We start from the raw sequence: 11,238 nt of genomic DNA, 5'->3' as shown, positions 1-11,238 counted from the left end.
CTGATACAAATCCAGCAAACAATTTCCAGTGTATGTACTTCCTGCGTTCATGGAAGCAGACATTGGGTTAACATCCTGTGTTTACACATTAGCTGCTCTGCTGAGGCAGCCAGCTGGCACAGCTGAGAGCTCAAATTACAGTTGTGATTATTCACAGATGAGGGGGAATTAGACAGGCTAAATTATATACATACGTGGTGCATTTCTATATGTTTTCCTTCTGTCCTGTGCAAGAGTTGAGTTCCCACTTTGAATGTGACAGGCTGTCCTGGGTCGTCTCTGTGTAATGGGTGGCAAGCATATGGGCTGCCCTACAGTGGTCAAAAAAGCTTTATTTCCGTACATATTATTGACAGTTTTATCACCTGTTTTATCACCTGTTTTACCGCACTTTTATCAAACATTTATCACACTTGGTAAATTTTTAGTGAATACTCACTTTTTTCACTATTTTTAGTGAATTATCACTGGAGGTAATTTTTCACCCAAAAAAGAGTTACCGCACATGGTTTTGTGAATAGAGCCCATTTTGTGCAAAAAATTGCATGCTATTTTAGATCAGATTAATTATATGCATGTTCATGTTAATTAACTTTATTTGTATGCATGAAAAAATGGCAATCCAAAAATTTGCAAATACGCACAAAAATTAAAAAACGCAAAGGGAAAAACAAAGGAAAATGCCTCCCCTACACACTGCCCCTCACATGCCCTATTCCCGGGGTGCCCAATAATAATTAATAATAATAATTGCAGTATTTCTATAGCGCCTTTCTCCTGTCGGACTCAAAGCGCATGCGAGGCAGCCACTAGAGCGCACTCAGTAGGCAGTAGCAGTGTTAGGGAGTCTTGCCCAATTAACTCCTTACTGAATTACTGGCTTACTGAACAGGCAGAGCCAAGATTCAAACCCAGGTCTCCCGTGTCAGAGGCAGAGCCCTTAACCAGTACACCATCCAGCCACCACATAGGTTAAATACCAGTAGATCGTGACTGCCTATTTGGTAGATCGCGGCCGTATGGATGCTTCCCATTAAATTTTGCGCTGGCCAAATGGAAGGCGGGGAGGAGAGAGGCAACGCGGCTGAAGAGAGGGCAGGGGCGGCACCAGGCACAACACACACACGCATGCACTCACTCACTAACACACACACACTGCCCACTGGACCGCTCCCTCAGCCGCCGACATGCTTATCTGCCCTGCAGCTGAAAGAGGGGAGACCAGGACGAGGCCTAGACACTGGAGCTGGAGGGAAGTAAGTGATTATATTAATGACATCCGGGCACCTATCCCTAGCTACCTATACTGGAGGCATCTACACCCAGCTACTTATACTAGAAGGCACCTATACCTAGCGAAGGCACCTATGCCTAGCTACCTATACTAAAGGGAACTATACCTAGCCGAAGGTACCTATACCTATCTACCTATACTGAAGGCACCTATACCTAGCTACCTGTACTGAAGGCACCTATACCTAGCTACCTGTACTGAAGGCACCTATACCTAGCTACCTATACTGAAGGCACCTATACCTAGCGAAGGCACTTATACCTAGCTACCTATACTGAAGGCACATTTTCCTAGCTACCTATACTGAAGACACCTATACCTAGCTACCTAAACTGAAAGCATCTATACCTAGATACCTATACTGAAGGCACCTTTTCCTAGATACCTATACTAAAGGCACCTATACGGAAGGCACCTATACCTAGCTACCTATACTGAAGGCAATTATACCTAGCTACCTATTCTGAAGGCACCTTTTCCTAGCTACCTATAATGAAGGCACCTATACCTAGCTGCCTATACTGGAGGCACCTATACTTAGCTACCTATACTGGAGGCACCTATGCCTTGTACCTTGGGGCTGTTCATGACAATGGGGGGGAGGGGAGGATTCTGCAACATTTGAAATGTTGGTAGATCTCCTGGACTTGGCACATTTTAAAGAGAATCTGTATTGTTAAAATCGCACAAAAGTAAACATACCAGTGTGTTAGGGGACATCTCCTATTACCCTCTGTCACAATTTCGCCGCTCCCCGCCGCATTAAAAGTGGTTAAAAACAGTTTTAAAAAGTTTGTTTATAAACAAACAAAATGGCCACCAAAACAGGAAGTCGGTTGATGTACAGTATGTCCACACATACAAAATACATCCATACACAAGCAGGCTGTATACACCCTTCCTTTTGAATCTCAAGAGATCATTTGTGTGTTTCTTTCCCCCTTCTGCTCTCATGCACTGAAGTTTCAGGCTGCTCTTTTCTTCCTGCAAACAGCTTTGCCCTTGTCTGAATTTCCTCAGTATGTGAAAGCCCAGCCAGCTCAGAGGACACTTTATCCAGCTTGTAAAAGATACGAGAGCAGAGAGAAGCTGCACTAATCTAAATATCACACAGGCAGTGTGCAGAGAGGGGCCTGAAAGGGGGAGTTCATAGCAGAACCACAACACTGAAGAACTTGGCAGCCTTCCAGACACTGGCCCACAAGTCTGACAGGGGAATAAACATACATATATCCAGGCACATCGCCTCTAGTTAGGACATTAAATAAATTATTAGGGAAAGGGAGGTGCTGAAGGGGGTGTGGCTAGAAAACAGCAAAAATCTATTAACCCTTCGCACACTCACATGCAAATGTTCAAACAATTGCATTCACAGATTCACTCATCCAGGCACAACTGTTATCCCTACAGCTAAATTAAAAGCCAGGGTTTTAGTTCACAGAAGAATGCATTCTTATGCTTAATCACCTATACTGCGCAGAAGTACCCAGGTAAACATAGGTGTCCTAACTCTGGCCCTGTAACATGCATAGTGCAGACATGCAAACACATTCATTGCATCAAACCTATCAATGGATTAGGAGCACACATCCTAACTTCCTCTCCTGGGAAAGACAGTGCATCTTACCAATCGCACAAGGGAGCTAATGTTATGTGTCCATGTGCACAATGCGCATACACCAGCATAAGCTGTCTGCATGCTGACAAACATACAGGGGAAGGGGGGAGTGCACCGAATTGGACCCTAGCCACAGGGGTCAATGATAAGAATAAACATACATATATCCAGGCACATCGCCTCTAGTTAGGACATTAAATAAATTATTAGGGAAAGGGAGGTGCTGAAGGGGGTGTGGCTAGAAAACAGCAAAAATCTATTAACCCTTCGCACACTCACATGCAAATGTTCAAACAATTGCATTCACAGATTCACTCATCCAGGCACAACTGTTATCCCTGCAGCTAAATTAAAAGCCAGGGTTTTAGTTCACAGAAGAATGCATTCTTATGCTTAATCACCTATACTGCGCAGAAGTACCCAGGTAAACATAGGTGTCCTAACTCTGGCCCTGTAACATGCATAGTGCAGACATGCAAACACATTCATTGCATCAAACCTATCAATGGATTAGGAGCACACATCCTAACTTCCTCTCCTGGGAAAGACAGTGCATCTTACCAATCGCACAAGGGAGCTAATGTTATGTGTCCATGTGCACAATGCGCATACACCAGCATAAGCTGTCTGCATGCTGACAAACATACAGGGGAAGGGGGGAGTGCACCGAATTGGACCCTAGCCACAGGGGTCAATGATAAGAATAAACATACATATATCCAGGCACATCGCCTCTAGTTAGGACATTAAATAAATTATTAGGGAAAGGGAGGTGCTGAAGGGGGTGTGGCTAGAAAACAGCAAAAATCTATTAACCCTTCGCACACTCACATGCAAATGTTCAAACAATTGCATTCACAGATTCACTCATCCAGGCACAACTGTTATCCCTACAGCTAAATTAAAAGCCAGGGTTTTAGTTCACAGAAGAATGCATTCTTATGCTTAATCACCTATACTGCGCAGAAGTACCCAGGTAAACATAGGTGTCCTAACTCCCTTTCCCTAATAATTTATTTAATGTCCTAACTAGAGGCGATGTGCCTGGATATATGTATGTTTATTCTTATCATTGACCCCTGTGGCTAGGGTCCAATTCGGTGCACTCCCCCCTTCCCCTGTATGTTTGTCAGCATGCAGACAGCTTATGCTGGTGTATGCGCATTGTGCACATGGACACATAACATTAGCTCCCTTGTGCGATTGGTAAGATGCACTGTCTTTCCCAGGAGAGGAAGTTAGGATGTGTGCTCCTAATCCATTGATAGGTTTGATGCAATGAATGTGTTTGCATGTCTGCACTATGCATGTTACAGGGCCAGAGTTAGGACACCTATGTTTACCTGGGTACTTCTGCGCAGTATAGGTGATTAAGCATAAGAATGCATTCTTCTGTGAACTAAAACCCTGGCTTTTAATTTAGCTGTAGGGATAACAGTTGTGCCTGGATGAGTGAATCTGTGAATGCAATTGTTTGAACATTTGCATGTGAGTGTGCGAAGGGTTAATAGATTTTTGCTGTTTTCTAGCCACACCCCCTTCAGCACCTCCCTTTCCCTAATAATTTATTTAATGTCCTAACTAGAGGCGATGTGCCTGGATATATGTATGTTAATTCTTATCATTGACCCCTGTGGCTAGGGTCCAATTCGGTGCACTCCCCCCTTCCCCTGTATGTTTGTCAGCATGCAGACAGCTTATGCTGGTGTATGCGCATTGTGCACATGGACACATAACATTAGCTCCCTTGTGCGATTGGTAAGATGCACTGTCTTTCCCAGGAGAGGAAGTTAGGATGTGTGCTCCTAATCCATTGATAGGTTTGATGCAATGAATGTGTTTGCATGTCTGCACTATGCATGTTACAGGGCCAGAGTTAGGACACCTATGTTTACCTGGGTACTTCTGCGCAGTATAGGTGATTAAGCATAAGAATGCATTCTTCTGTGAACTAAAACCCTGGCTTTTAATTTAGCTGTAGGGATAACAGTTGTGCCTGGATGAGTGAATCTGTGAATGCAATTGTTTGAACATTTGCATGTGAGTGTGCGAAGGGTTAATAGATTTTTGCTGTTTTCTAGCCACACCCCCTTCAGCACCTCCCTTTCCCTAATAATTTATTTAATGTCCTAACTAGAGGCGATGTGCCTGGATATATGTATGTTTATTCTTATCATTGACCCCTGTGGCTAGGGTCCAATTCGGTGCACTCCCCCCTTCCCCTGTATGTTTGTCAGCATGCAGACAGCTTATGCTGGTGTATGCGCATTGTGCACATGGACACATAACATTAGCTCCCTTGTGCGATTGGTAAGATGCACTGTCTTTCCCAGGAGAGGAAGTTAGGATGTGTGCTCCTAATCCATTGATAGGTTTGATGCAATGAATGTGTTTGCATGTCTGCACTATGCATGTTACAGGGCCAGAGTTAGGACACCTATGTTTACCTGGGTACTTCTGCGCAGTATAGGTGATTAAGCATAAGAATGCATTCTTCTGTGAACTAAAACCCTGGCTTTTAATTTAGCTGTAGGGATAACAGTTGTGCCTGGATGAGTGAATCTGTGAATGCAATTGTTTGAACATTTGCATGTGAGTGTGCGAAGGGTTAATAGATTTTTGCTGTTTTCTAGCCACACCCCCTTCAGCACCTCCCTTTCCCTAATAATTTATTTAATGTCCTAACTAGAGGCGATGTGCCTGGATATATGTATGTTTATTCTTATCATTGACCCCTGTGGCTAGGGTCCAATTCGGTGCACTCCCCCCTTCCCCTGTATGTTTGTCAGCATGCAGACAGCTTATGCTGGTGTATGCGCATTGTGCACATGGACACATAACATTAGCTCCCTTGTGCGATTGGTAAGATGCACTGTCTTTCCCAGGAGAGGAAGTTAGGATGTGTGCTCCTAATCCATTGATAGGTTTGATGCAATGAATGTGTTTGCATGTCTGCACTATGCATGTTACAGGGCCAGAGTTAGGACACCTATGTTTACCTGGGTACTTCTGCGCAGTATAGGTGATTAAGCATAAGAATGCATTCTTCTGTGAACTAAAACCCTGGCTTTTAATTTAGCTGTAGGGATAACAGTTGTGCCTGGATGAGTGAATCTGTGAATGCAATTGTTTGAACATTTGCATGTGAGTGTGCGAAGGGTTAATAGATTTAAGTCTGACAGGGGAAAGATACATTGGGCTCGATTCACAAAGCGGTGCAAAGTGTTAGCACCGTGGTGAAAAGGCCCTCTTCACGCCTAAACTCACTTTAGGCATGATAAGGAGCTTCTCGCGCGAAGTTTCCGCGCGCGTGCGCGCGAAGCGCCCATTAAACCCTATGGGACTTTGCGCGCGCGCCTGTGCGGGTGCGCGCGCAAAACTTTGCGCGCGATAACTTCGCGCGAAGTGCAGGCAAAAGCGGTGATAACTCAGTGGTGAAGAGGTTATCACGCCTAAAGTACTTTAGGCGTGATAACTGAGTTATCACCGCTTGGTGAATCGAGGCCATTGATTTATTACAGAGACTGTGATAGCAGAAAGTGCTGCAGTAAGCCAGAACACATTAGAATAGCTTTTGGAACTTGTAGGATGATAAAAAACAGGATGCAATTTTTGTTACGGAGTCTCTTTAAAGTAGCTTGCGAGCCGAAAAAGTGTGGGCACCCCTGCAGCCTATTCGCTATGAAGTGTCAACGCTATACCATGTGAGCTAAATATTTAGCCCTCTTAAAAATATTTTATTTTATCTATGAAAAAAAAAAAAAAAAAAAAAAAAAGAATCGGACCTGAACTCAGAACTTCCACTCTGCTCTAAAACATAAGCAACAGCATAATAACCTTTAAAGAAAAACAGCTGATACAAATCCTGCAATACATCTGCATTATGTCTACTTCCTGCTTTCATGAAAGCAGACATAGGGTAAACATCTTGGGCTTGATTCACAAAGCGGTGCTAACTGTTAGCCTGTGAAAACCCCCTTAGCACGTCTAAATGAGTTTTCGTGTGTAAAACTTTATGCGCGTAAAACTTTACGCGCGCACTGCACAGAGCGCATGGCGCTCCGCGCGAAGTGCCCATTAAAGCCTATGGGACTTAACGAGCGTAAGACTTTGCGCACGTAAAACTTTGTGCGCGCAAAGTTAGCACGCGATATGATTGAGAAATCCGGTGCTAACCTACTTAGCACCCTGGTTAGCACGTCTAAAGACTTTAGACGTGCTAAGCAGGTTAGCACCGCTTTGTGAATCAAGCCCCTTGTGGTTTACAAATCAGCTGCTCTGCTGAGGCAGCCAGCTGACACAGCTGAGAGATCAAATCACAGTGGTGATTAGTCACAGATTAGGGGGAATTAGACAAACTAAACTCTCCAAATACCTACGGGTTGCATCTCTCTCTGTTTTCCTGCTGCCGTGTGCAAGAGTTCAGGTTTACTTTAACAAAAATGTAATTTCATACGAGTATTGTTTTTCCATTTGTCAGTGACGGTTTGGTGCACTTGCACTGCCCTTTCATCTTAATATAGTGCGTTTGTGTCTTTATCCTGTCAATAAAGCCAGGCCATCCTCGATAGAGTGCAGTGTGTTATGGGACTTCTCTTGCCACCGTCTGGCTCAATTCACGCAGGAAGGTCACAGAATTAATTGTCTGCTCTAGTCAATCGATTAAAAGGGAAGGGTGCTCGGGATTACAAAGGTCCAGGCTTAATTTATGATATGGCCGAGCCTGGAGGAAGGGTGTTCTGTGCTCCCCAATGTAAATATCCCTATTGGCATGAGATAGAAGAGACAGAAGAAACTTAATTTTGGGTAAAGTGAATGTGTCAGGGTATACTAGTACTGGTTGTCCGCCAGACGCAAGGAATGGTGGCCATCCGCTATATTGTCACACTCACACCTCATTTCCATGGACACAAGGACGGTAGCCCTGAAGAAGTCAGTGTTCCCCACGAAATGCATTGCCTTAGCACTATTTTGAATAGAAGCTTTCTGGCCTATCTGTCCATTGTCAAATCTACAGTTGTGTTCAAAATTATTTAACCCCCAATGCTGTAAAGGGTTTTAGGGAATTTAGTGTACATTTGTAATTGTGTTCAGAATGAAATCTTACAAGGACTTTTTAAAGAACCAAATGCAACTAAAATGACATCAATTGTTTTTGTAATACACTAGTATTTCTCAATATTATATTAGTATGTACCCCTTTTAAAACCCTGTACTCACCAAGTACCCACTAGCATAGTAAACATTATCACAAGTACCCCTTGACAAATATATATTTAATCATAGTAAATTATAATTGCTTCTAAACAATTTCCAAGCATTTACTATTGCTTTTAAATAGCTTAAACACTAATTTGGTGTTGTTTAAATAAGATTTATCATTTTCTAAAACTCTAAATTTGTTATTCTTGGTTAAGTATATCAAGCCTGAGTACCCTCTGGAACCACCAGAAGTACCCCCTGGGGTACGCGCACAACACGTTGATTAAATGTTTAAATGTTTTTTTTTGTGATTTCTTCATTGACACAATTATTCAACCCCTTAAAGAGAGTCTGAAGCCAGATTAAAAATGGCTTTTTAGCTTATATTCAGCAGGGGCATCTTTGCCCCTGCTAAAACGCCGCTATCCCACAGCATAACGAGGGGTCTTTACCCCCCAAATCCCCCCTGCTACTTCCGAGGAGCGCTTCCGTGTGAGGCAGAGCTATGAGCTGCAGCCCTGCCTCACACGCGTCTATCAGCGGCGGATCTCCGCCTCTCCCCCGCCCCTCTCAGTCTTCCTTCGCGGAGAGGGGCAGGGAGAGGCGGAGATCCGCCACTGACAGACGCGTGTGAGGCAGGGCTGCAGCTCATAGCTCTGCCTCACACTGAAGCGCACAGGGGCAGCAAAATCCATGACCAAGTTGGTTGTGGATTTTGCAGGGAGGATTGGGGGGTAAAGACCCCTCGTTATGCCGCGGGATAGCAGCGTTTTAGCAGGGTCAAGCATGCCCCTGCTGAATATAAGCTAAAAACACATTTTTGATCTGGCTTCAGACTCTCTTTAACCACTTGCCGACCGCCCACTGTAGATTGGCGGCAGCGAAGTGGCAGCCCCAGGACCACATAACACACATTGGGGTCGGGTCCTGGGACTCTTCCAGGCCAGGGATCGTGCGCATTGATGCGCGCGCATCCGCCGGCAATAGGCTCCGCCCACCCGCGACGACATCCCGCCAGCCATACGGAACCACCGGCGGTATGTTAACCCCCGATCTGCCGCATACAAAGCGTATAATACGATTTGTATTGTATACAAAGCGTATTATACAGGCTGCCTCCTGCCCTGGTGGTCCCAGTGTCCGAGGGACCACCAGGGCAGGCTGCAGCCACCCTAGTTTGCACCAAAGCATACTGATCTCCCCCCCCCTCCCTCTGATCGCCCACAGCCCCTAACCTGCCCCTTACAGGCAATCTGATCACCCACCCACACCATCAGATCGCCCGCAAACCCGCCGTCAGATCACCTCCCAAGTGCTTTGTTTACGTCTGTTCTCTCCTCTAAATATTCCTCTGGAATACCTTGGGGTGTCTTCTTTCTAAAATGGGGTCACTTGTGGGGTTCCTATACTGCTCTGGCATTTTAGGGGCCCTAAACCGTGAGGAGTAGTCTAGCAACCAAATGCCTCAAAATGACCTGTGAAATCCTAAAGGTACTCATAGGATGTTGGGCCCCTTAGCGCAGTTAGGGTGCAAAAAAGTGCCACACATGTGGTATCGCCATACTCAGGAGAAGTAGTATAATGTGTTTTGTGGTGTATTTTTACACATACCCATGCTGGGTGGGAGAAATATCTCTGTAAATAGACAATTGTGTGTAAAAAAATCAAAAAATTGTCCTTTACAGAGATATTTCTCCCACTCAGCATGGGTATGTGTAACAATACACCACAAAACACATTATACTACTTCTCCTGAGCACGGCGGTACCACATGTGTGGCACTTTTTTGCACCCTAACTGCGCTAAGGGGCCCAAAGTCCAATGAGTACCTTTAGGATTTCAAGGGTCATTTTGAGACATTTGTTTTCAAGACTACTCTTCACGGTTTAGGGCCCCTAAAATGCCAGGGAAGTATAGGAACCCCACAAGTGACCCCGTTTTAGAAAGAAGACACCCCAAGGTATTCCGTTAGGGGTATGGTGAGTTCATAGAAGATTTTATTTTTTGTCACAAGTTAGCGGAAATTAATTTTTATTGTTTTTTTTTCCACAAAGTGTCAATTTCCGCTAACTTGTGACAAAAAAAAAAAAACCTTCTATGAACTCACCATACTCCTAACAGAATACCTTGTGGTGTTGTCTTTCTAAAATGGGGTCACTTGTGGGGTTCCTAAACTGCCCTGGAATTTTAGGGGCCCTAAACCGTGAGGCGTAGTCTTGAAACCGAATGTCTCAAAACGACCTGTGAAATCCTAAAGGTACTCATTGGACTTTGGGCCCCTTAGCGCAGTTAGGGTGCAAAAAAGTGCCACACATGTGGTATCGCTGTACTCAGGAGAAGTAGTATAATGTGTTTTGGGGTGTATTTTTACACATACCCATGCTGGGTGGGAGAAATCTCTCTGTAAATGGACAATTGTGTGTAAAAAAAATCAAAACATTGTCATTTACAGAGATATTTCTCCCACCCAGCATCGGTATGTGTAAAAATACACCCCAAAACACATAAAACTACTTCTCCTGAGTACGGCAATACCACATGTGTGGCACTTTTTTGCAGCCTAACTGCGCTAAGGGGCCCAAAGTCCAATGATCACCTTTAGGCTTTACAGGGGTGCTTACAATTTAGCACCCCCCAAAATGCCATGACAGTAAACACACCCCACAAATGACCCCATTTTGGAAAGTAGACACTTCAAGGTATTCAGAGAGGGGCATGGTGAGTCCGTGGCAGATTTCATTTTTTTTGTCACAAGTTAGCAGAAATGGAAAATTATTTTTTTTTTGTCTCAAAGTGTCATTTTCCGCTAACTTGTGACAAAAAATAAAATCTTCTATGAACTCACCAGGCCTCGCAGTGAATACTTTGGGATGTCTTCTTTCCAAAATGGGGTCATTTGGGGGGTATTTATACTATCCTGGAATTTTAGCACCTCATGAAACATGACAGGTGCTCAGAAAAGTCGGAGATGCTTCAAAATGGGAAAATTCACCTTTTGCACCATAGTTTGTAAACGCTATAACTTTTACCCAAACCAATAAATATACACTGAATGTTTTTTTTAATCAAAGACATGTAGCAGAATAACTTTCGCGCTCAAATGTATAGGAAATTTTACTTTATT

Source organism: Hyperolius riggenbachi, chromosome 12 (assembly GCF_040937935.1).
Source record: "Hyperolius riggenbachi isolate aHypRig1 chromosome 12, aHypRig1.pri, whole genome shotgun sequence".
Classification (NCBI taxonomy): Eukaryota; Metazoa; Chordata; class Amphibia; order Anura; family Hyperoliidae; genus Hyperolius; species Hyperolius riggenbachi.
This window is presented reverse-complemented; position numbering follows the sequence as displayed.